The following is a 25,604-nucleotide window of genomic DNA, read 5'->3' as shown; positions in this document are numbered from 1 at the left end:
CAGCAGGTGATAAGGTATGGCTCTACAACCCCATCCGTAAAAGAGGACTGTCTCCGAAGCTTCAGCGCCATTGGCAAGAACCCTTTACGATCGTCGAACAACTCAACGACGTGGTATATCGCATACGTGGCAATGATCGATCACGTCTGATCGTGGTACACCGCGACTGGCTATCACTGTACGAAGGACTTCGTTAATTCTCACTACAAGGAGAGGGGAAAAAATGGGAGGGGGGATAATGTAGCGATGAAAAGAAGAACGAGGCCAGGGCGCGCGATGCGAGCGCTCGGGCAAGCAGTTGGAAGCAAGCCAGCAAAGAAACCGGACGTCTTGTCCGGCTAATAAACAGCTGGCAAGCGGAACCCGCTTCAATATATATATATATATATATATATATATATATATATATATATATATATATATATATATATATATATTATATTAACATGCTTTCACCGTCATGGTGTTTTTCGTGTTTCAGTATGTGCTCTATAATCGCTGAACCAATCATAAACAAAAAAGACCCAGAGGCTACAGCTTTTGACGCTGCTTGATTGACCCATTAGCTCGTAGCGCCGGCTGCGTCCTGACTTTAGCCGAAGTGAAATATAAATGAGCCATCTTGATCATTTCAACAGTTACCAACTTACCTTCGTGCGATAGGGTGGCGATAAAAACGTAGAGCGCTCGGCCGGTAAAACGGCTGCGGTGCCCCCGATTCAGTTGCGATTTTTGGTAATGAGTGAGAGCCATCTCTGGCTTTGGGCTGTTCCCCTGACTACAACGTCGTGGAGCCGCTGTTCAGCCGCCACGAAGAGAGAGCTCCTGTAAGACGAAACACAATCCACGGGTTCCGTAAGCACTTTTAAAACACTTCTTACCGAGGCGAGAAATGTTGAGACACTGGGCGCTGGACTCGTGCGTGGCGCTCGGTGTTTAATTTTAGAGAGCTGCTACGTATACGCTCAGAACCCGTTCCACAATCGAATAAACAAATAACAAACACCGCACCGAAAAGGAACTCATTCGGACGGGCTAGTTTAGTGTCGCTATAAGCCAGTGCTCTTCGCCCTTAGTGTCATTTCTTTAGTGTGCCACACGACTCCTTCCTGAGGAACACACTTGGCTTGGAGTGAGTTTGACGAACTCACTTCGCTCGATCAAGGGCGTGGCATCAATAGGAGTGTTTCAACAGTAAAAAATAACAACACAGAAACCAAAAGCGTGGAGTAAGTTTTATTTTATAAAGAAAATGAAATTGGTGAAAGAGACGGCATGTAGAAGAGCGGCATTGCAGAAAAGTAGTGGGGTGGACTTGGAGTTTAGGCTGATCTGAATAAAAATTAGCGCAGCGGTCAATTGATAAAAGACGACGACAATGTCAGTTATTCATTACTATATTGGTTAGCAGAGAATGATAGAGCCTACTTTTGTTTCAGCATGTAACTACTGGAGACAACACGATAATTATGATCTGATTAGGCAGTGTCAGGGCCTCCTCGTAGACTTCCGTGGAACGAAGCGGAACGCCAAAGTTGGATATGCTTCGTTCTTTATCTTAATTATTTTAACGTAGTTTTAGAGCACAGCTCCTAGGCACCCGTTTCTGAGTTGAGCTGCGTCGGCGTAATCGCGCGTTGGATTAAGGGATCTTCCCAAAATGGCGTCACACGTGACGTCATGTGTGACGTCACGAGGGTAAAATGTTCCCACTAAATTTTGCAGTAAACGTTTTTGCTAAGTTTGGCCGAAATTTTTTTCGCTAAATTTAGAGGCAAATTTTACCCGTGTGACGTCATGTGACGTCACACTTAAAATTTGAGATGACGTATCATGTGACGTCACACATCAATTCAGCGTGAAAATTTCCCGGCTAAATTTAGGGGTGAAATTTTGCGAAATTTTTACGCTAAGTGGGATGGGAACAGGAGAGGAGAATGGGAGGGTATGGAGTGAGAGCAGCTGGCATACTCTCCCCTTCGTACCCTTCCTCCCTCCTCCTCAAGAGCTGCGCTCCAATTCGGCATTACGGAGAATTGTAAACGTCTAATTTTTTAACGTGTCTTTATTAAGGGGTATGGTGGCCGAGTGGGCTAGCGTCCACCAGGTCGGAGTACGTGGAGAGAAAGCTCGCGCTGGAGAACCCAGTGATCCCCAGGCCTGTCCGAAGAACACACTTCCAATGAAGTGAGTTCGGGGAGCACACTACGCTCGCTCCGGAAGACCGAGTGTGTAATTTCGATATCAGTGTTCAAGGAGCAAAAATAATAGAAGAAATTAACGCTACGTAAAATTAGTATTATTTTGATAGGAGTAATATTAGATGCGCACTTGTTTTCTGTTGGAAGGAAAGTAGTGCATTGTAGAAAAACAAGCTGCTAATCTAGTTTCCAGCCTTGGTCCCTGTGCGACGGCCAGCGACGGCCAGGAGGCACCTGCAATACTCCACCAGGAATCTGAAGGTGGCAGGAGAAACGAGAAAGGCTTGCTTGAAATGGAACTCGCCCAAACGGGGCAAGGTGTCTTCGAACCACCGTTCGTTGTCTGGAAAGTCCGCCATTCTCGACTGATCACGGGTAGGTTGTCCGTCATGAGAGCGGCTATGTTGAAGGCATTGGCCTGCAGCTACTGATCAATGTCACTTGAAATTCTTGCCTGTGCCTCGGCATCCAGGTACAGCTGCCTCTCATCTGAAAGGCGTTGGGCTCTCACGGAGGAAAGTGCCCCAACCACGCGCTTCCACTGTCCAACATCGCGGATATCGCCCTCCAGTTCGTCCTCCACACACTCCATGATGTTTCTTTGTGGCGAGTGGCGAGTAGCCGAGTGGGCCTGCGCACACCAGATCGGAGTACGCGGAGCGAAAGCTAGCGCTGCAGAACATAGGAATCCTGGGTTCAATCCCTACTTCTGCTCGTTTCGATCTATATTCCGTTTCACTTTATTTTGTGCCGCAGACAAGGCTAGAAGCGCGAGCTCATAGCGTTGGGAGCTACTCTCAACGCACGAGAGCTTGTGCCGCCGAGATTGGCCCTACAGCAAGGAGTTCGCGCTTGTAGCCTTTCCTGCGGTACATCATAAGGTGAAACAGAGTATGGATAAGCATCGTACCGGTGTGCGGACGTGTATCACTGGCTTTTAATGGCTGATCGTAATGATTAAATTGGATTCAAATTTGCATTAAGGCTCGTGACTTAGCGCAACAAGGTGTGGTAACGTGTTTCTAATAAGACGACGAAGTTATTTATAAAAAAATGCGTATTCACTGTAAACTTTTGCGTGCCCATTACTTACCCATCGTTATTGCCATCATTTTGGAGTCACACTAAGTTTTCCCGTGTAGCACCAACACCCTTGGAGTGTGTTTCGATGGGTTCAAGTGCACTCGCTTGTAGTGCCACTAAACTAGCCCGTCTGACAGGGGTATTAAAATTGTCACTGATACGCCCTGCCTGACGTTCAGTTTAAAGGACATCCGAATAAACTCCTTCAAAAAAAAAAAGGACCGGCGTCTCCGCGTGGTGAATGATGTTGATTGGAGCGAAGCTCTGATGGTGCTTGTCTGCGTAGACGCTGAGCCGCAGCATGCCGAGCCTTTCGTTCGTTTTCATCCATGTCACGCTGCGGTCAAATGCTCAAATGCGTATATAACCACGTTCCATACCACACATTCTCTTTCTGACATGGATGAAAACGATCGAAAGGCTCGGCATGCTGCAGCTCACTGTCTACGCAGACAAGCACCACGTGCCCCAATCGACATCATTCACCACGTGGAGTTGCGTTTTTTTTTTGTTTGTTTTTTTTGCCCTACACGAGCACGGGAGCACGTGCTCACGTGCTCGTGAGCACGTGAGCGCGTGAGCTCACGAGCAGGAGCACGTGCACCCGACGGCGGACGGACATACGGACATGGCTAGCCCCTAAAGGGGTATTCACACGAGGGAGAAATCCCGGGGATTTCTCCCCGGCACGCGCGCATCACGAGATGAAAACGCGAGGCTTTTGCACATCGCAAAGTCTGTCGTTTTCGTCGTGGGATGCGCGTGCCGGGGAGAAATCCCCGGGATTTCTCCCTCGTGTGAATACCCCTTAAAGGGGGATCCCCACGAAGGAGAAATCCGCCACGTTCCTCCGCGGATCGCGCATCACGTGAGACATACGTCATCCCTTTTTGACGCCTCGCGGCGCGTTCTCCTCCGTGGCGGAGGCGCGGAGGCTTTGTGTTGAAACCACGAAAGCTCCGCAAGTGCACGCGGCGGAGCCGGGGACGGAGTTTCCCGGGATGTTGACGTCACGACATCCGTCCGCGGAGTTCTCCTTCGTGTGGATACCCGCGGAGTTCTCCTTCGTGTGGATACCCCTTAAGGGGTATCCACACGAAGGAGAAATCCGCTCCTTTCCTCCGCGGAGCGCGCATCACGTGAAGCATACGTCATCCCTTTTTGACGCCTCGTGGCGCCGTTCTCTCCTTCTTCTCCGTGGCGGAGGCGCGGAGGCTTCGTACTCTTAGCATGAGAACTCCGCAAGTGCGCGCGGCGGAGCCGGGGACGGAGTTTCCCGGGTTGCTGACGTCACGACATCCGTCCGCGGATTTCTCCTTCGTGTGGATCCCCCTTCAGACGCGCGAGTGAAATCTCCTTACCCGTCAGACGCGCGTAGGTTTATTTTATGTGTTTTCCTTTCTCGCACTCTCTTGCCATCATGACAATCCGCAGAGTAGCAAGCGGCGCACTTCAAAGGACGTCGATACCTTTCCGAGTATAGGGGTTCTAAATTTTAATTGATTAGGAGGGGGGGAGATTCTTCGGAATATCCATAAGATTTTGTTTAAAAGTAGAATAAAATAGGTTATATTTTTTTATGAATTAAAAAAAATGTTAAGAAATTTATAGTTGTGATTGATAATAGACCGATCTCACTAAGCACTCCGCGCATGCGTGACACGGCATTAACTGTAGTTCATAGGAGGCAGGCGACACTTCACGAGACAGCCCGTGCCGCCCCGCGCTCTAATTGCGCAGAATCTCAGTAGGGTAGTCGCGTGTGCAGAAAGGCTGCAGTTCCTACGGTGCATGGCAGCAGCGGCGGTGTTATGAAACTGGGTATAACATCGGTTTATTGCGAGAGAAAAACTTTATTTTAAAGCAGTCGGGTTCTGTCAGTTCACTACACTCTGCTGGAACCGCGGCACCATATCAAGATGATATTTGAGGTCGGGTAACATAACGTCGCGATGAAAGGACCATATTAAATACAATAGCCTTTATTTGAAATGCCCCCTCCCCTTTCCCATTGGCCGCTGAATTGTTATTATTAAGAAACATTATTATGGCCTCCTTTCATCTGTTTAGGATCCTCTCCTTATCATGTGCATTCGCAAGGGGTGGTTCTCCCCGAGGCTTGCGAGCCATCGGACGAGGTGCACCATGATAGTTGGTGAAGTGTTGCGTGTCTCAGTTGGCTATACGTATGCTCTGAGATAAAACGGAGACGGCCGATGTAACTGCTCGTTGTCTTCTTCACAATGCCTCGCAGACAAAAGGAAAATGACTGGAAAGGACATCATTGAACAGAATCGGCGGCTCACTGAAGCTGAGCGTCTTCGTCGTGCGATTCACACGCCAGAAATAAAAGGTAATGGTGTTTGGTCTTCGAACGAGGCATAATATACGCCGTTGCTGTGACTATGCCACATCTCTAGAGCGTAACAAGGGAGTAATAGGCAAACATATAAGAAAAAGAAAACATATTTAGCAAAGAAATCTTTCTGATAATTTATGCTGAGTTATGAGCTGTGGATTTTTCCCTAATTTAATCAACAGAGCACAGCCTTCATTGAAGGCAAACTATGCTACCGCATGATAGCATAGCTTGCCTTCAATCCCTAGTCCGCTGCGAAGCCCTTCAGAAGCCCGGCACACGCCCCCTAACCCCCCCCCCCTTTTTTTTAGAGCGCAGCTCTTAGGGGCCCGTTTCCGGCTTGAGCGGCGTCGGCGTCGGCGTAACCGCGAGGTCACGTGACCCCCCCGAGGTCACGTGACCCACCCAGGTCACGTGACACCCCTTGAGGTCACGTGACACCCCTAGGTCACATGACCCCCCGAGGTCACGTGACCCTCTGGAGTCACGTGACCCTCTGAGGTCACGTGATTCCCCTAAGGTCACGTGACCCCCGAGGTCACGTGAGCCCCTGAGATCACGTGACCCTCTGAGGTCACGGGGTCACGTGACCCTCGGAGGTCACGAGACCCCCAGAAGTCACGTGACCCCCTCAAGTCACGTGACCCCTTGAGGTCACGTGACCCCCCCTAAGGTCATGTGACCCCTTCAGGTCACGTGACCCCCGAGGTCACGTGAGCCCCTGAGATCACGTGACCCCCTGAGGTCACGTGACCCCTAAAGTCACGTGACCCCCTCGAGGTCACGTGACCTCAAGGAGTCACCTATCGCTCAGTACGCTTCCATCTTCCTTTTCAAGAGCTGCGCTCTAACCGGCGTTACAGGGAATTGTAAACGGCTTTTTTGTTTTAATTTCTTTCAGAAAGTATTTTTATCAAACTTATCATTCAAAGCTTAAATTTTATTTTATTTTAATATTTATGTCTCAGGACAGTATGAGATGTACCTAAAGGAAACCTGCGGCGCGTGCAGCTTCTAAGGCAATTATTGGCGCGCCCTGGATGTCAATCCCGCCGAAACGCAAAAGCCGCTTCGAAGCCACTCCCGCCGAAACTCGGAAAGTATACAGTCAAATGAAAGCGAATTGCTGCTTACGAAACAAAAGCGATCCAAGCAGAGACAGCCACACATGCTCTCCCGCGCGCGGAGTGGATTGAGAAAAACGCGCTTCTTGAAGAGCAGACAAAGACCGATAACGGCTGTAGAGGCTTGGCGGAAAACACCAAGGCAGGCTGAATAACGGCCGTGTCCTATTTGCTTCCTCGGGGCCCCCAGATGCAACCCTCTGTTCCTTGTTTTGGAATATTGAGACACGCCGAGGTCGATTCCCATCTCTAGTCGAGCTTTTGTTTCTATCACTTATTTCCTTTTTATTATCGAAGAGGAGACGAAGAGACAGCAGACTAGCGCTTTATCGGAAGTCCGCGGGGAATCATAAAGATCCTCGGAGGCGTCTCTTCTTTCGCGTTGCAAGCACTCCCGCAGGCTGTCTCGCTTTATTTCTGGTTTCTTTCTTTTAGATAAACTAAGTTCCCTTGGTTGTCGAAATAGAGAGATTCCGAGACAGTTGGCATCCGATGAATTGTGCCGGAAAAAATGAGTCTGTTACGAAATCGATCGAGCCGACAAGTTTGGCGGGAATTATTTTTTTTGTTTTGTTATGTTTTTGTTGTTATTGTTTTGCTCGGTGTATTTGGTCCTGTTAGGAATGGCGTCTTGCAGCACTGTTGGCGGTTAAGCCTTGTCTTCCCAAGGAGCTGTCTGTCCTTTAGATATCGTGATCTTGATACCGGTACGTTTTTTGGTATTATGTTTTATCCTATATAACTTTCTAGCGATTATCAGTCTGGTGAAAACTGTCAAGTCGTCCGGTTGTTGACGGGTGCGTGGCGTCTTTTCCTAAATAAAGCTGCTGCGCAAGCTCAGAACGCGTTCCACAAGAATCGCGGCGAGCAAAAGTGGGATGTTGGAGTGGTCCATACGAAGAGAAATTGAGGGAGAAAAGAAGATGAGGGACGTAATCTCCTTTCCTCGAGGACGTCGGAACGCCGAGCTAAGATTGGAAGGATTAGAGGGTAGACGCAAAGGCTAGCTGCCTTTGTCCGTGCCCGCCTTCTCCCTCTAATTAGAGCGAACTTGATCACCGTCTGCTCGGCTCCTCGCGCGTGTCGAGTGATCGAAAAGTGAGAACATATAATGTCACTGGATCCTGCGAGAAAGTAGCACCAAGCTTCCCGCATGGCCACCATTTTGGTTTGTAAAATTAACAGCATCTCCTTGAAGTGACCTCTCCATTTTACAGCGAAGCTGTTTATGGCTATGGTTCCGTGGTTTTTTCGTGTGCATCAACAAAACCTCTACGCTCGTACCACCGCACGCGCAGCACGCGCACGCCTTCCCCGTACAAAAGACTCGAAGTAAATAACCGAGATAATGTGTTGACGAACGAGCGCGCAGATGCCATTTGTTTCAGGTTTTTGCTCTAGAACAGTTCCTGCTGCAGACGCCGGCGCATGCGGAGCATAAAACACCATTCCCTGCATTCGGCTTAATGCTTGGGTACTTTAGCAATAGGTCTAGTCAGTAGATTAGTTATCGATAGGCACCATTTTCAAGATCAGTAGACTCTCATGTAGATAATAAACGTTTTTCAAAGACTTTCTGCTGTGCGACCCGCGTCGGTCATGTCTACGCTTGCACCGCCCTTTCTTTGTCGTCGTTCCAAGCGCTTACGCCCCTAGTTTCGTCCCATTCCCCTTTCCCGGGGTGGCGGTCCCGTCGCGTGTGTCTCCTTTCCGTCGCATGGCGGTCCCGTCGCGCTTGTCTGGTTTCCTCCGGCACTTCATGGCGGCGATAGCCGTCCACGCGAAATAATGACCATCGATCAAGACAATAATTGTGTGCGCGTGCTTTTCGACACAAAGGCCACCGATCAAGAGAATAAATGTGTTCGTACCTTTGTTCAAAAATCCGTGTCACGTCTGTGTCGTGTGCCAAACAGCTTCGCTGACCATCCATCCCCACAGAGGGGAATAAGTCATGCTTTTTTTTTTTTTTTTTTTGATGAGCAGATTTAAATTTTGGGTTATGCTATAAAGACATTCCTTGAATACCTAGATTTCGTCTTTCACACTCCGGCGAAACAAGTGTACATGTTCGCACCACCACCGCATGCGGCGATGGTGCTTGGCAGCGTTGTAAAACAATTTCCGCGTTTTTAAATACGCAAGAACAACAATACCATTCCAAGATATCTGTGGAGATAAGCATGATTGATAAATTAATTGCATGCGTGGTACCAGAGATGTTTGTATTGGCGAGGAACCCTTTCAGTACGATTACATGCTCTATAGAAATCTTGGCGTGACTGCTTCTTCTGAACGACCCTCACGAAGCTTCGAAGATTTGAATGCGCCGAAATTGCGATGGCATGGCAACTCAGGCGGATCTCCCAATCACTTTGCGAGGTTTGGTCGCTTGCAAGTTACTACCTGTTCGTGTCCGGCTAGCACGCAGGAAAGGCAATGGCGCTGCTTTTCCATAATCAAGTGATTTTGCCTGGCACTTTTGCTTGGCAACAACATCGTGTTGCCTGGCAACTCGATGGTGTCTTGTCTCACTTTAATGAAGGCGGCAGACTTCAAAAAAGTAGTCATGTGGAAGTGCACAGCTGACAATTCCGTGACATTCATGCCCAAGGCTTGAGACATGGCCTCGGCGTTTTCCAGTACAGATACTTGTCGTCTTCGCTTCGGTGAACTGAACGAAAAAGGAGAAAGAACTACAATGACTGTACCATCAAAGCAGCTTCAAAGGGTAATTCAGCGTACCAAAGTTCAATACTAGGGCCTACATCTTGGATCTTAAGATTGAAAGAGATATATATTTCTCAAAGCATCACTTGAGTGGAAAAAAAATCGTTCAGAATATTTCCTATCTCCAAACTCGGTGCTGCACGAATCAAAGGCTTCCGACACAAGGTCCTCTTTCTTTTTCATTTTTGAAAGACTAAATATTATTTCTGCCAAAGCGAAAAAAAACTTCTTCCCCACGGGTACCTTTTTTTCTTTTTTCTTGAATCCTTCAGACGAATGTATCTAAACTGATTTGCATGGCTCCTGGCAGAGCGAAGAGATTGCATTAAAGTTTTCCGATAAAAACTCTACCCGCCTCGCTAGAGGTTCAGGGGCCAACAATCTTTCGGAGCCTTAGTTGAAATCTCCCATTTGCTTTTTCTTTAATCGGATACTGTCTTCTCTTTTTTTTTTTTTTATTCTTTCGATTCCAAATTGAAACGCATTCAAAGCTGCCGTGAGCGCTTTCGAGAGTCGTCCTAAAAGCGCTCCAAAGGATCGCGCTTGCGCCTGCAGCGACGCTATAGTGGCGGCTGAGTTCGCTGAGCCTCGAGCTTAGCGGAGCGCACGGCGCGACGCTTGCTTACAATGCGTGGTGTTACGTTAAAGCCGGGGAAGGACACATTCAGAAATAAGCCAGGCGGAAAAGGGAGCAAACAACAAGTCTTTTCTTTCAAAAGGAAAAAAGAAGCTTTGTAGCTGATTTTTGCCGATTCCGTCTTGGATAGTGTCTGACTCCGGCGAGGCCCTTAAAGAAGGGTCGCCATTAGAGCGCGAGCTTTGAAGTGAATTGAGAAGGAACCTGTGTTCTTGAGATCATCAAAGGTATCCCGTGGAGGAGAAAAACGAGATCAGTGGGCTTTGATGATCGAATAGTGGACGGTGCGTTCCGCGCTTTGTTCGGCTTCGAAGCTTCGAGGACGACAAAACAGGCTTTGTTCTTCAATTATAGTTGGAGGCATTGGTTCATGCGTGGCGGTATTCAATCGGTCTGGATATGAGCTGAGCCTTGCAGATTAATTCAGTGAAGTTACAAGGACAGCTTTCAAAATGTGCTGCCTAATGGTCCAGGTGAACGGGTTGTCAGTTGTCGTTAAGTAAGGTTAAATATATACTTTTTTTCTGTAAGGAATTTCTTTTTTTCGTGAATGGGTTGTTTCTTTAGGCGGGAGTTCTAATTATTTCAAATAAAAACTGATAAAAAAACCGCTTGCTAATTTAAGGCCTAGCAGGTCATTAAGACATACCTAAATGTAACGACACAATACGGTACAGAAGCAAAGAATGTAAACTATTTGCAATTTCGATCGCATAAAAATATACTATAGGAACGGCGCAAAAACAAAAATATAAGACGAGTTGAACCGTATTACAGGGTGTTTACCAGCGATATTGGGGCGTAATACCAAATTCACACGGCAGCGTAAAGGTAAAGGCAGGTTAAGTCCATTAGCTGAAGGTACCTGTAGTAAACGGCGTTCTTGATCACACGATAAATAAACTTCAAGTTTATGTCGATTGCATTCCATTGCATTGCATGATAAACAATTATTCCTTGAAATCGGTTTGACGCGCAGTTTTTGATTATTCAGTGTGAAATATTACATTCAAGTCCTAACTGTTACTTGCGTTTCCTTTTCCGGCACTTTTTTTTCTTTCTCTAAGTATAAGGGCGCACCAAAATGAGTCTCTCTTTAAAATGTCCGATTCGTCCGGCCACGCTAGTCCTAAATAATCAGCGTTTACTAGTTTTCATTGCGAAGTAGGCTACCCTTTTTCAGCAGCTCAATTTTTCCCCAAAGTTCTCACTGAAGCAGCTAAATAGTGCCTGGCGGAAACGAACCACGTCGAAGCCTCACGGTTACGCCAGTCGCGCTATCGAAAGGGATGGACGACGAGGAGGATAAAAGGTCCTATGCGGGAAAGTCGGACGACTCGTCTGCAATTTCGAAAAAGAGCACGCAGTGGCCCATCGCGTTCGTGTAGACAGAGTGTACACTCTAGTTCGGGTAGAGCGTACTAGAAAGTACGAGTGGGAAGAACTACAGGATCCGCTTATGCCTTCAGTTGCACCTCAAATGTGGAAAGCGATCAGGTGGAACCAAGCCGCTTCAAGCCCTCTTCACTGCGATCGAGCAACGACACAAGTGAAGGCACGGCCGGACTGAACGCGCGCGCTCTCTTTCTCTTCTTACGGCCTTTGCAATCGCCCGGGAGTTAATGGCAGAAATGACGAAAGTAATCCCTGGAGAAGGGGAACAAGAGGGACAAAGGACAAACATAAATCTCCAAACACAGCTAGGTGACTGGTGAGCGACCGAAAAATCTGCCTGCTCCGGGTATCGAACCCGGGACCTCTCCATTACAAGTGGAGCGCTCTACCAACTGAGCTAACCAGGGGTTAGACGTCAGTAGAGCAAACGGGTTTTATCAGCTGCCACCAGTCGAACACCAACAAGGGTGAAGCTTGCAATTTAAAGTCCTTTGTCCCTCTTGTTCCCCTACTCCAGGGATTACTTTCGTCATTCTTGTCCAGCTCGCTTGCACCTTTGCATTTAATTGCATTATAATTATAGTTAATGGCACTTTTTCTCCGTATGTAGTTCACTTGTTTGCCGCCAGGGGCGCAACCACCTCACCCCACTTCACCCCGCTCAGAGAGTCCCTTGAGCTGCTTTGCGCTAGTGTTCAAACTTCGTAGGTTTTTTTTTTTTTTTTTTTTTTTTTTGCAACGGTTTTTTAGAATGTTTCTGATTAACCATGCAAAGACGAACACGGACAGAAACGAAAAATCAGCTGGATATGTGCACAATCCCTCAACGAAGCACCTTAGGCTGTAATATGCACTGTGTGAAAATTGTACAGACTACTACACCCTCGTCTAGAGCAGCTGACCAATTTCATATGCGGCCTATGAAATGATGATGCAGACCGCGGCAATATATAGATTGGGCCTGCTTACGTTTCACGAGAGTGTACGAATTATTTACTATTTAAAGTTCCTCCGCGTAGAAAGGGTCCGTCTCCTCCTGTTCTTGAGTTGCAACAGAAGTCCTGGAGGTATATACATAATGACAAATACACAGCGCAAAAGGACAAAAAGGGAAGAGACACACCGGATAGAACTGAGCGCTGTCTCGCAACTAGATATTTTAATAGAAGAAAAATAAAAACAGAGCGCTGACTCGCAACTAGATATTTTAATATAAATATTGTTGTTTGTTTGTTTGCAGACCGGTGGCGTCGCTGCGTTTCCATAGGAGCTAAGACTTTTCTTTACTTTTTCCTCAGGTAAGTTCGCTCTTTGCAAATTTTACAAAAAAAAATGCAAAATCTGTGGGCAACGCTGCATAAAGTCGCAGCGCGATAGATTAAAAAAACGAATTTTCCGGTCGATTTAAAGAGCCTGGCGTCTCCTTGAATCACCCGGTAGCTCAGTGCTGCGCTCTGCCGAAGGCCATATAGCCCATTAAGCATGGGCTATATGGCCATGAAGGCCATATAGCCCATTATACTTCGTCTCACCTCAGTATGGACTATTGCTAGCCGCGCGTGCTAAAAGTGCGAGCTAGTCGCTTTGAATGAAGCTGCAGCGGCTGCACGAGCGCTCCTGCCGCAAATGCTCTAGTCAAGGCTGTCAAGGCTGGCCGCTCGCGCTAGCACAGGCTTCGCGGTTAGTCCATGCTAGGGTGAGACGAAGTATAGGCGCTCGGGCTAAACTGTTTTTTTTATGATTTTGACGTCAGAGGTATCGTCAAAGCACCACAATACTACGACATAACGTTACGGGGACGCCACGACGTCATCGTCGACTACGACGTTACGTGACGCCCAGATGCTGTCGTAAGGCCGTCGTGACATCGCGACGCCGTTTAGCGACATCAAGTGGCCATTGTAACGCTGTCGTGACGTCGCGTTGAAAACGACGCCGTTATGCGACATCAAGTCGCCGTTGTGACGCGGTCGTGACATCGCGTCGCGTTGAGGACGGCGCCGTTAATCGACATCAACTCGCCGTTGTAACGCGGTCATGACGTCGCGAGTCGCGTAGAGGACAACGTGGATGTGGTTGCCGATGCCAATGTTGACGTCGACGCCCCACACAACGTCAAACGTCGCTATGACGTCACGTTAACGTCGTCCTCACGTCATCGTTAACGTCTACGTCGCAACGACGTCACGACGAAGCTTTGACGGCGTGTAAGGTCGCCGCCTACACCAGCATCAACGTCGACGCGCAGTCGCGACGAAGTCTTGACGTCGTGTAACGTCGTCGACAATGACGTCGACGTCGACATCGTGAAATTGTCGGGACGTCTTTGTGACGTCGAGTTGCGTCATGTCGACAACGACGTCGACGAACTGGCACCAAGCGACTTTATGACATCGGATCGGCAAGGACACCGTCATGCTGAAGTCCCGTGACGTTGTCGTCGTCGTCATCAACGTCAACGTTGACATCGTCGTTGTTGTCAAAGAAATATGACGTGAGAACGCAGTCTTAATGTCGTGTAACGCACGCTGTGAACTTCGATGACGACGCTGACTTCAAGGCGTCGTCCTCATGTCGCATGGCCTTACGACGACAAGTCAGGTCACGGTGACTTTATGTACGTGACGCCTGACGCCTAGGTTGTATAAAAAATATAGTCCAGCGTTCTATTGTTTCTATGACCTTGACCAGTGTGCCGGTCGAGCTTAGTGCTAGAACGAAACTCATTTTTTATAAAAAAACGGCTACCCAAACCATTTCGCCCGTAGCGCCCTAGAGGGCTCTACGAGCGAAGTGGCTTGGATTAGCCGCTTTTTCCACATGCGGAGGGGCAGAAATAGTACTCCGGTGGCCCCACTCGTCCTTTCTAGTACACTCTAGTTCGGGTTTGTAGCAGACAATAGGGAGTTTTAGTAGATCGTTTTCGAAGGCCCGCTACCGCTACGAGCGCGCGCTTCAGAGCATGCATTGAAGTGGCAGCGCGAGCTCCCGCTACGATTAACGTGGCCTGAAAACACGATGTACTCTCTATTTTTTTCCACGTGCCGCCGCTGCTACATGCTAACTGGAGTATGCGTTCTTCGTTAAGGCTCGTTCACACAGGCCCGTTTTCTTACGTTACGTTACAACAAATCACCGGAAAAGCTGTGCTTTGTGCTAAGCGTGGCTACCAATTCAAGGAGATAGTCTGGCACGCGACATTCGAAACACGAATTTTTCGGTGACTTACACGTAACGTAAGAAAACGGTGCTGAGTGGAAAGTTGAACCGAGCTCAACTCCTTACGTTACGTTACGACCAGCCTTGTGTCCTTGGTTTCCACGGTAACTCACCGTCCTAGCTCGTCGTCACCGAAACGTTCGTGTCTCGAACGTCGTGTGCCAGGCAATCTCCTTGAATTGGTAGCCACGCTTAACACGAAGCACAGATTTCCCGGTGACTTTTCGTGACGTAACGTAAGAAAACGTGTCTGTGTGAACCATCCTTTAATGCATAAAGGCCGGTTCTCACATGCAGCGAAGCGCTGATGTAGCGCTACTCACGTGTTGTCAGCTACTTTTCGTTTGCCATGAGCAACAGTTTTGACGGTGCTATACAAAGCTGGTGAAAGCTCCCGTAAGCACGCGCTTAGCGCGAGGTAACCGCTGTGCTTGTAGTGCTCCGCTGCATGTGTGAACAGGCCTTTATTCTATCACATTTGTGTTCAGAATCATTGACTAATTTGCACTTACATATATATTCATTTTTTTATAGTGTATTACACAAGCATTATTTATATATCTGTGATTTTTATTTTGAGTTCGTGGGTCCGAGGCTACTCAATGCAGCTGTAAAGGGAGCTTGGCGAGCTCCGTTTAGCACAGGAACTCCCTTAGCAAAAGGGTTTTTTATGCGCCGTGTGATTACGATCTCCAGCTCCCTTAACTACAGGTATTTGTGCCAAAGGTATATTTGCGCTGCCGTGTGAATTGGGTATTAAATACTTTGCATATTTAAACCAATAAACTTAGTGTAAGTATACCTTTTAAAAAGATGTCTTTAAGTGGTGCAATATACCCTATTTTCACTTGTTGCGCCATCTATCGCAAATATTCGAAGCTTGATTAAACCTGCCTCAAACATGGCGGCGCGCCACCCTCGTTTAGGACGTGAAACGAGTCCCCTGGGAGTGCGATGCCTCTAGATCGCAATGGCGCATCAACTACTCAAAGCGTTCCTCGTCAATCTGAGCGTGTCTGATGTAGCGCTAGCATTCGGATTCTCGAATTCGCTGATCTGCATAAATTTCTTATAAGAACTTCCTGCTTGGGACTTTTTTCTTGATACAAAAAGTTTGCACATGTCGCCAGGCTTATGTTAGTTCAGGCCGCAGTAACCATCCCGAACACTAGGGCCTTGTACGGTGAACCTGTGCCTCTGTTTAATGAACTTCGCAATTTGTGGAACCTCTTTTTTTTAGCTCCTTTTTTGTTTCAAAATACTTTTCGCTAGTTGGGAAGTAAGAGATTCATCAGAAGTTCTATGGTTGTGTATCGTGATGGATAAAAAACCTCGTCAAATGACAGCGCGCGAGAAATTGTTTTTCGTTTAAAGGGCAACTCCACTCAAAATGTAGACCCTAAAAAATTACTGATATCGCTTCAGGGAGTCCAAATACAGGCACACCCCGAATATCACGTCAAACCGATGCCGCATTCCCGATTACAACGAATATAAAAAGAAAAATGTTATACCAGCTGGGTTAGTGGCCCCTCAGCGGGTAAGCAACACTGGCACCGGGTGAGCTTGTGAAGAAACACTGGGTAATGGCGTAGGCTTCGTCTTATGCTCTTGTACAGACACCGCCCAAGCTTTGTTTCCCGTGGCATTCTGCGATTCTGTTGACGGCAAGAGGTGCTTACCGCGTTATCCCGTGTTCTCCTATATTGATTTGCGTCCTGGCAGTTCATTTAACTCCATCATAGCTTCCGCGACCTTGCGGAATACAGCGAAGGGATGCTGCTCGCTCGCGCACGTGTCCTCGAGCCGAAGAGACTCACCGAACTCGCGTTGGACAATGCCGATCACGACTTGTAGTGCTGCGGGTTGCACCAAGAGTCCGATGCGCATATAATTTATGTCTGCGCCGCAGCTGGAAACGAGGATGAACGGTGCATGACACTCGAGCCGACCGCGCTACACAGGTTTGCAGGCAGGGCATCTAGGCGCTGCTCATGGTGGCAAGCCCGTACAATCGCAAGCCTGGCAAAGTTGCCTTCACTCGTATAATGCACGGGCTTTCACGCATAAGGCACCAGCCGGGACGCCCTGTTTGCAATCGTCTATACCTCGAGCGTAGTATGCATAAGTTCGGAACAGCTACGAAGAGGCCTTGAAGTGCGAGAAACGCGGATGACATCAAACAGACGGCGCTCAATCGCAGGTCGCAGCCAGCTATAACTAGAGTACACATAAAGGCACCTTAGCTTTCACAACTTAGACCGCTTGTGGATACCATCTGTTGATGTGTCACCCCTTTTTTTTCTTTTGGTCTGTGGAAGAAGCAAATACCCTCACGGTGCGCCGACACTGACTGCGTCATATTACTTATAGCAGTCGGTTTCGCTTTTTGGCCGGAAAATTTATAAATACACACTAACTTTTACTACAATTGGTGCCTATTTGCAAAGGGCACCGGTAAAAAAGAAAATGTGCAATTCGCTTTTTGTTCTGAAACTCCACGTGCGATTGAGCCGGCCGTGCCGTTCAGCGCGGGGCGAGATATACGTCATGCCGTCGACGCGCAACTGAATATCAGTGTTGCCAAGCTGCTCGAGCCGGTAGTTTCAATTTCACCGTGCCGCCGTATTATGTTGCAGCCCTGGTCGCCGGCATAGCGACCGCGAAGAAGAGATGCGTACGCCGCGAGCTTCGAACCCAAAATCTGATCTTTATCGCGATGTGGATGCTCTATATACAAAATGACAATGTTGCCGACACAACATATTCCCTCCCTAAAAACAACAACCCAAGAAACTAAATACAAAAAATAATAAAAGTAACAGTGTAACTGGTAGCAAAAAAATAACAGTAACATAGTTAGTTCATTACAAAGTCTCTCTGCCAGGCAGGCTTTCTCCTCAGCAGAGGTGTTCTCGTTGTCCTTGTATTGACCTGGGCCGAAGCTGCCTCTGACTCCGAACAAGCCACTGAGGTCTCGGGTACCGCCGGCAGCGTTGAAGCCGAAACGGAATCCATCTCCGCGGTCTCGGTTGTCGCCGAAGAAGCCACGGGACCAGTCTCTGGGATCTCGGCTACAGCTGCATCAGCCGACTCTAGCGTTGACGCCGCTTGCTCAGATGCTGTCGACAGGCGCTTCCCCGCTTCTCCACAACCGGAAAGCTTCGACGCATTCCATGTCCGGTTGTAGCTGAGGATGTAAGAACTTGGTCCATGTGTACCAGTAATAAGCATTGAGCGCGTATAGTGCGATGTCCCTTTCTTCGGTATGTTTGGCTTGCGAACCCTGACGAAATCGCCCGGTTTGAAGGTGGGCGCCCTTGCTCCCCTCTTGGAGTCTGTGTAGCGCTTGCTGTAAGCCTGCCGCTGCTGTACTCGCGCTCTGAGGTCAGCTAATTCAGAGCTGGGGTTCACAAAGAACTTTGATGACGGGAACCCCACAATGTCCAGTATCGACCGAGGAACTCGACCATGCAGGAGCAGAGCAGGCGGCACCCCCGTTGTGGCATGAGGTGTGCACCTGTAAACGCCCAGGTACTCCAGGACGGCCACTTCAAGAGGCCTGTGCTCCAGAGCTGCCGTCTGGATGAACCCCTTGAAGACCTTGTTAAACCGCTCCACCTGCCCGTTGCACTGTGGGTAATAAACCGAGGAGCAGCGGTGACAAATTCCTCGTTCTTTCAGAAAGTCTTCAAAGGCTGCCGACTTGAACTGTGACCCATGGTCCGTCAGAATTTCATCTGGGTATCCTTCTCTGCTAAACGTAGCAGATAAAAATTTAATCACCGTCTGCGTTGTTACAACTGATGCGAAGCATACCTCTGGCCACTTTGAGTAAAAGTCTACCAAGGTAATGGCATACTCGTGTCCACTCCCAGTTCTGCTGAATGGCCCAACAATATCCACAGCCAGTTTCTGCCAGGCCCGTTCTGGAAGCGGAATTGGCTGAAGTGGTGCTGTGACGGGTTTGGCAGACTTCTCTGCAGACTGGCATTCACAGCAGTTCCTGATGACTTGCTCCACCTCTTGGTCGAGACCCGGCAACCAATATCGCTCGCGCAACCTTTGCTTGGTCCTGACAATGCCAGGATGGGTCTCGTGCGCCAGCCCAATCATGGTGGCCATCAGCGACGCTGGGATGACCAGTCGTTCTCCTCGCAGCAGCAAGTTGTCCACCACTGCCAACTCGTCTCTCACTCGGAAGAATGCGAGTAACTTGGAAGTCAAGCTTTTCTTGTCTGGCCACTTGGTTGAAATGTACTTCATGACAAGTTGTAATGTCTCATCCGTCTGTACAGCCTCTTGTAGTTCATGCTTTGTGATGCAAGATGACACGAATGATACAATTTCTTCCTCTTCTTCATCACCGGTAGGTAATGGCAACCTTGACAGAGCGTCTGCTACTTTGTTGTCGCTTCCTCGGTGATATGCAACTTCGAAGTTGTAATAAAGAAGGCGAGATGACCACCTTGAGATCCTCAGTGGCCTTCGGCCATTCCCTTGAGAGGATAGGAGAGTTACTAGCGCTTGATGATCCGTGCGTAGTTTGAACCGCCGTCCCCAGAGAAACACGTGCCAATGCTCGCACGCCCACAGGCAGGCAAGGGCCCCTTCTCTCCCACGGAGTACTTCCGTTCAGCCGGCGAGAGTGTTCGTGAGGCAAACGCCACTGTTCTCAAGTCATCGCCAACGCCCTGCTGAAGCACAGCACCGAGCCCATGCATGGATGCATCTGCAGTGACAACTACCGGTAGTGCAGGATCAAACATCTTAATAGCACCCCATGTTGAGAGCGATGTCTTGACTTGCTCGAAACTCTGTTCTGCTTCTTTTTTCCATATAAATGGGACCTCTTGACGCAACAGCTTCCTTAGAGGCTCTACTACTTCTGCATAATTTGGCAAAAATCTTGCGTAGTATCCGACAAGTCCCAAGAACGACCGCAAAGCAGCTGCATCTTTTGGTACGGGAGCTTTTGCCACCGCTTCTACTTTGGAGTGAAGAGGGGTTAGTCCTCCTGCACTCACGGTGTGTCCCAGGAAGTCGAGTGCTTGCACGTTGAACTCGCATTTCTGGTTAAGCTGAAGTCCAGCAGCAGAAATGCGATGTAGAACTTCCTGCAAATTTCCCCTGTGCTCTGCTTCGGACTTGCCGAATATGATCACGTCGTCAATGTAACATAGCGCCCCCTTACAGCCATCCAGGATCGAGGTCATCATTCTCTGAAACGCCGCCGGAGCTGACGCCAACCCAAAGCATACTCTTCGAAAACGAAAAAGTCCGTCATGAGTGACAAATGTCGTCAGCTCCCGGCTGTCTGCTGTCAGTTCAACTTGGTGATACTCCGAGGCCAAATCTAGCTTCGAGAAGTGAGTCGACCCTGCAAGTTGGTGAAGAAGCTCCTCTGTATGTGGGAGTGGAAATCCATCCACTAAAATGGCCTTGTTCGGCTCGCGCAAATCTACGCACAGCCTGATAGTGCCGTCCTTTTTCTTTACGACCACAATTGGAGATATCCATTCAGAGGCTTCGACCCGTTCAATGATTCCAACTTGCTCCAATCGGCGCAGTTCCACGGACACGGCGTCCCGCAATGCTAAAGGCAGCCGCCGCAATTTTGCCGTTACGGGCGTAACTGTTTCCCGCCTCTTGACCTGGTGAGCGAAGCCCTTCACCAGACCCAGCTTGTCGGTGAATAAGTGTGAGAATTGTTTCTTCATGTCAGCAGGTACCGGGTTCTCATCGGTTCGCGTGGGCAGACATTGCAAGATTCCTCCTTCAATCTGAAGTTGTAAATTGCAGATTGCATCTAATCCGATGAGGGTCGTCCCCTTCGCCACCACGTAAAATAGTACGCAAGTCGAACGCTCCTTGTAGCCAACGTTGGCGAGGAATCGTCCCTTCACTTCGATCTTGCATCCCGAATAGTCCAGCAGGTTGACAGACGGCGGTGCCAAAGCCAGTCGCTCGCGGAACCATTGCCGATAAATGTCATCGGAGATGATTGACACTGAAGAGCCTGTGTCTACGAGAAAGCGCAGACTCACTGTCTCTACTTCCAGATCGGCGTAGATGCTACGTTGTCCGCTGTCCGTTTTCACCTGAAGAAGCACGACGTCACAATTCGTAGTCTCGCTGATTCCTTTCACCTCCAGGTCCTGCGTCGTGGTGCTTTTACAAACCTTCTCGAAGTGCCCGGTCTTTTTGCATTTCCGGCACATAGCTCGTCGCGCTTCGCAGCTCACTGAACTTGCCACGTGACTTGCCGAGCCACAACGGTAACAACGACGCTCCGTCACCTCCTCTTCATATTTTTTATACTTGTCAGTAACGCGATGCACCGCCCCCTCAGCTGCTAATTCTTTCAGGTTGCGCTGGGTGTCCTCGTAATGCGTTGCCATTGATACGGCCTTTTCTAGTGTCAGCGGTGCTCCTTCAAACAGCAGACGTTCCCGAAGTCTGCCAGATGAAATGCCTGATACGAGCTGGTCCCGAATCATCACGTCGGTGGTGCTATCGTACTCGCATTTGGCGGCTATCTCGCGCAAGCTCGTGATGTATCCTTCCATCGGCTCGCCTGGCTGCTGTAATCTCTGCTTGAATCGATGTCGCTCAACGAGTACGTTAGTTGTGGCTGCAAAAATTCTCCTTACGAGCTTCAGCGTAGTAGTGAACTCGTCCGAGGTATCCCCACTGGCAGGCTTGCTTTCTTCCGTCGCACCAGCAGTAGCACACTTGCCTTCCGCCTCTGTGGTCGGCTTCTGCTGAGGTGGTGTCGACGTGGCCACGACGTTGTACTGCCGTTGTCCCTCCACTCCTAGACAGTGGAGCAGGATGGCTGCACGCCGCGACGCCTTGAACTCGTCCGCGCCAGAAGCCTCAAGAAACCTAAGGAACGTTTGTTCCCATTGCGGCCATGGAACGGGAGGCTGGCCTGGCGTTTGCAGAAACGGCAGCGGCGGCGTGAGCCCGAAGTTCATGGTGGCTTTTTATGGTTTTCGCCTCGTCGCCAATATTATGTTGCAGCCCTGGTCGCCGGCATAGCGACCGCGAAGAAGAGATGCGTACGCCGCGAGCTTCGAACCCAAAATCTGATCTTTATCGCGATGTGGATGCTCTATATACAAAATGACAATGTTGCCGACACAACACGCCGGGATGAGGATACGCCAGATATACAAAACTATAGACACTAACGAAAAACAAATTTTATATTGTGATTCAGAGTCGCCGACTTCGACTAAACAGATCCTATCCCAAGAATCGTAAAAATGGAATGGAGTAGCCCTTTAAACCAATGGTCACCGCGATTTTTAACCCCTCGTTTAGAATTGGGTCCAAATATAGGCGCAGAGGCCGCCGTCCTCGAGGCTTGCAGCCGGGCATTTTTGACAACCTGACAACATAGACGGCGCCAAAAATGCCTAAGGTGTATTATCAGAATAACCTTAAAATTAAGGCCATTCATCGTTGTTGGTGTTAGACTGTGGCAGCTGATAAAACCCGTTTTCTCTACTGAAGTGGTCTCTGGTTAGCACAGTTGGCAGAGCGCTCCACTGGAAGTAGAGAGCTATCTGGTTCGATACCAGGTCCACGCTGTGTATCGAGATTTATGTTTGTCCTTTGTCCCCCTAGTTCCTCTTTTCCAGGGATTATTATCATCTATTATTATACTCAATTTTTATAAGTGTAGGTTTCAGGGGAAAACAATTTAAGCCTAAGTTAACTTTTTTTTGTCTCATGTACAGGGGAGAAAGCAGCCAAAATATCTCATTAAAGCTGCTTCTTATGGATAGCTCAAAATAAAGCAAAGCGAAAGTTCCTTCATGTTGAACCCTCGAAAGCAGATACAGCAGATTCAAGCGTGTGTGGCGCTTTATGTGAGTAGCAGCGTCAGCCAGACGTGTTTGCTGTTTTTTTCTACGTGCAGAAAAAAATGTTTTTTTTTCAGGCATTTTTTTCGGCCTACATTCATAACATTTGAATACCATTAAGGCACCACCAATACGCACCTTCGTGAAATGTTTTAATGCACTTTGCTTATTGGTTTACATATACACCTCTGTTTCTGCCCGCATACCATTCGGAAGCATCCTCCATGCATACATATTAGAATGTAAGCTAAAATACATATAGCACGAAGGTCTCCTTCACTCTATGAACAGAAAAGCAAGAATGATAACAAATGCGAGGACTCTGGACTGAAAATACATAAAAAATAAGCAAAGAAGTGATTAAAAAACAAAGAAACAAGTCACCAGAAAAAAAGACAGTAGCTATATGTTGAAGTTAAAGCAAGTAGGCAGGCGAGCTGGTTAAGGATAGACATGGTAATCCTGGAACGAGGGAACAAATAAGAACGGACAGACACGAAACTCCGAGCTGCGTTCAAACTTTCGTGTCTGTTCGTCCTTTTCAGTCCCCTCGCTGCAGGGTTACCATGTCCACCTATATTTTTTTTTTCAGACGAAAATGCTGCAGAAAAACGGGGACAAGAAAGACAAGACAGCTGTCTTGTCTTCCTTGTCCCCATTTGTTTTAGGCGCTTTCATCCGAATGAACGCAAAACAAGTAACCCGATTAGCCGTTCTGTTGCAATCGCTATGCGCCAAAAATGTGAGGTAGACGAGAAAACGAGAGCCCGCGAGGACGGCAGAACGCCGAGCTCCGATTGGAAGCATTAGTGGGAAGACCTAAAGCTGGCTGCCCGTGTCTCCGCTGCACTCGATCGTTGAACTCACTCGAATGCGAGACCCAAACGCCGGATACCCGCGTTCCGCGTTCTGTCGCGTTTGGCGAGTGCAGTGGGGACTAGCTTTAGATCTACCCACTAATCCCTCCAATCAGAGCTCGGCATTTTGACGTCCCCACGCCATCTCGTCTCCTCCTCTCCCCCGGTTACTCGGCGCATAGGTATTTGCATCTAAAGCCCCCCGCGCAGGACAGCGATCAAAATACGGGTAGATTATTAAAACGGATTTTACGTGCTCGTACGGAGCCTTAATGAATTAAATTCACTCTACAACGATTGAAAAGATGACATGGCTGTTCATCTTTACGGCAGGATATAGTTCAACGCCTTTGGTAGCGCCGTTCCCTATTGCGCATGCGTCGAAGTTAATGTTTACGCGCGGATAATGACACGTGAAAATGGTTAATAAAAGAGCTGCAACTTGTTTGTTGAAGCTCTATAAAAAAGAGCTGCAACGAACAAAATTGTTCCATGAACCGATCACCTTGTTTGTTCACAAACTTTGTTGCTAATAAGTGCTTGATATTTTCGAGGTTTTGCCAAGTGTTTCATGGAATTGAAAAAGAACACGCTCAGTTTTGTACACTTTCGCGCGTATTATCAAAGACCCTTAAGCTGCAAGTTGTATAATTGATCTGAGCTGAGCTCACATCCTCGAGTTCAAAATTTCCCGTTGTGCGTGTTTACGATGGCGGCGTCTCAAGTATCCTCAAGACAGTCTATGGTAACTGAAAGTTTCAGAGGTGCAGGGCGTTACCTTTTATGATAATTATTCTTGCTTCTTTGCTGCAATATAATTGACTGTGGAATCATAATGAGATGATTGGGACATGCTACGTTTCTTACGTTGTCTGTAACTACAGCGTTAGATTTTCGCTTACAAACTTACACTGTACCCAGAGAGATGTGTTGATGCAATCCTAGCAACAAATAGGCATAACAACTGAAAGGGGGGATGCAGAAGAAAAACAAAACAGCAAGTGGCTTGGACTACGAAATTGTCTATCACTGCGGGTTGACACCGCACGAAAACTGGAGAGAGCCTAACTTAAGACAGTTTGAGTCGCAAGACAGATTTCCTCTTGCCGTTGCATGTTTTCATTTTAAACAGAGTGGACGTTAAATAACCGAAGGAAAAAGAAACAAAACAGTTTTCGCACATAAATTATTTAGATTTTGCACATATTTTAGAGGAGCCAAATACGTCAACTACGTTTATACATCAGTCTTAAGTCGAAACTGCGACCAAAGTAACAAGCGTGAAAGCACAAAACCTACACTTTGAAACGCAAATTTTTTCTTCTTTAGAACGAGCGGTCTCTCCAGAAAGGAACGTATGAATGCAAAAAGAACCGGCTAGCACGCGCTCCAAGTTTCTTATTGCCGTCTCCACTTAGAGCTGAACGAAAAAGGAGGGAGGCCCGATAAAACGTTACATGAATCAATAAATATGTTAATTAAATTTTGGAAACCGTCGAATGCATTAAATTTAATTCATGCTGTAATTGTCAGTTTTGTCGGAGCGATTAATAAAAAAAATATTAGGGAACTTTGTTTAAAAATATATCGCAGGTGAATATCCCGCATAGAGAAATCAGCTATGCTTCGTTTCACTTTAAGCGTGCGCGAGGCCGAAGCTACGAGCACGAGGATGTGGCCCTGAACAGTGCTTGCACTGCACGGGCGCGCGTGCTTGGCAGGGACGCTGAATGTCCGGTGCTCCTTCTTGTAACATCTCCCGTGCTCACACTTAGAGTGAAAGGGAGTACACACCTTTTCCACGAGGGCGCAGCCATCCAGAATGTCGTCACTTCTGTATGCAGCACAACATCGTTTTGATTTCTCCACGCCGCTGGAAGGCGATTACAAAAAAAAGCGTGATTGTCACACATTCCTCTTTTACCTGATCTACATTTTCTCACCGATTCAAGTTTGAAATGTTTTTTTTTTTTGTTCAGCACACTAGACACGGAACCCACGTGACTAACAACGACAAGGAACAGAAAGCATTTAGAACGAGACCTTCATAAATCCGTGCAGTAGATTGGCCTTTTTAACGCGATAGCGTCTAGAAGCTCGTATCGCAAACAATCTGGCACCGGCA

This window comes from Ixodes scapularis, unplaced genomic scaffold (genome assembly GCF_016920785.2).
Source record: "Ixodes scapularis isolate PalLabHiFi unplaced genomic scaffold, ASM1692078v2 PGA_scaffold5__190_contigs__length_132052651, whole genome shotgun sequence".
Classification (NCBI taxonomy): domain Eukaryota; kingdom Metazoa; phylum Arthropoda; class Arachnida; order Ixodida; family Ixodidae; genus Ixodes; species Ixodes scapularis.
Note: the sequence above shows the minus strand (reverse complement) of the source record.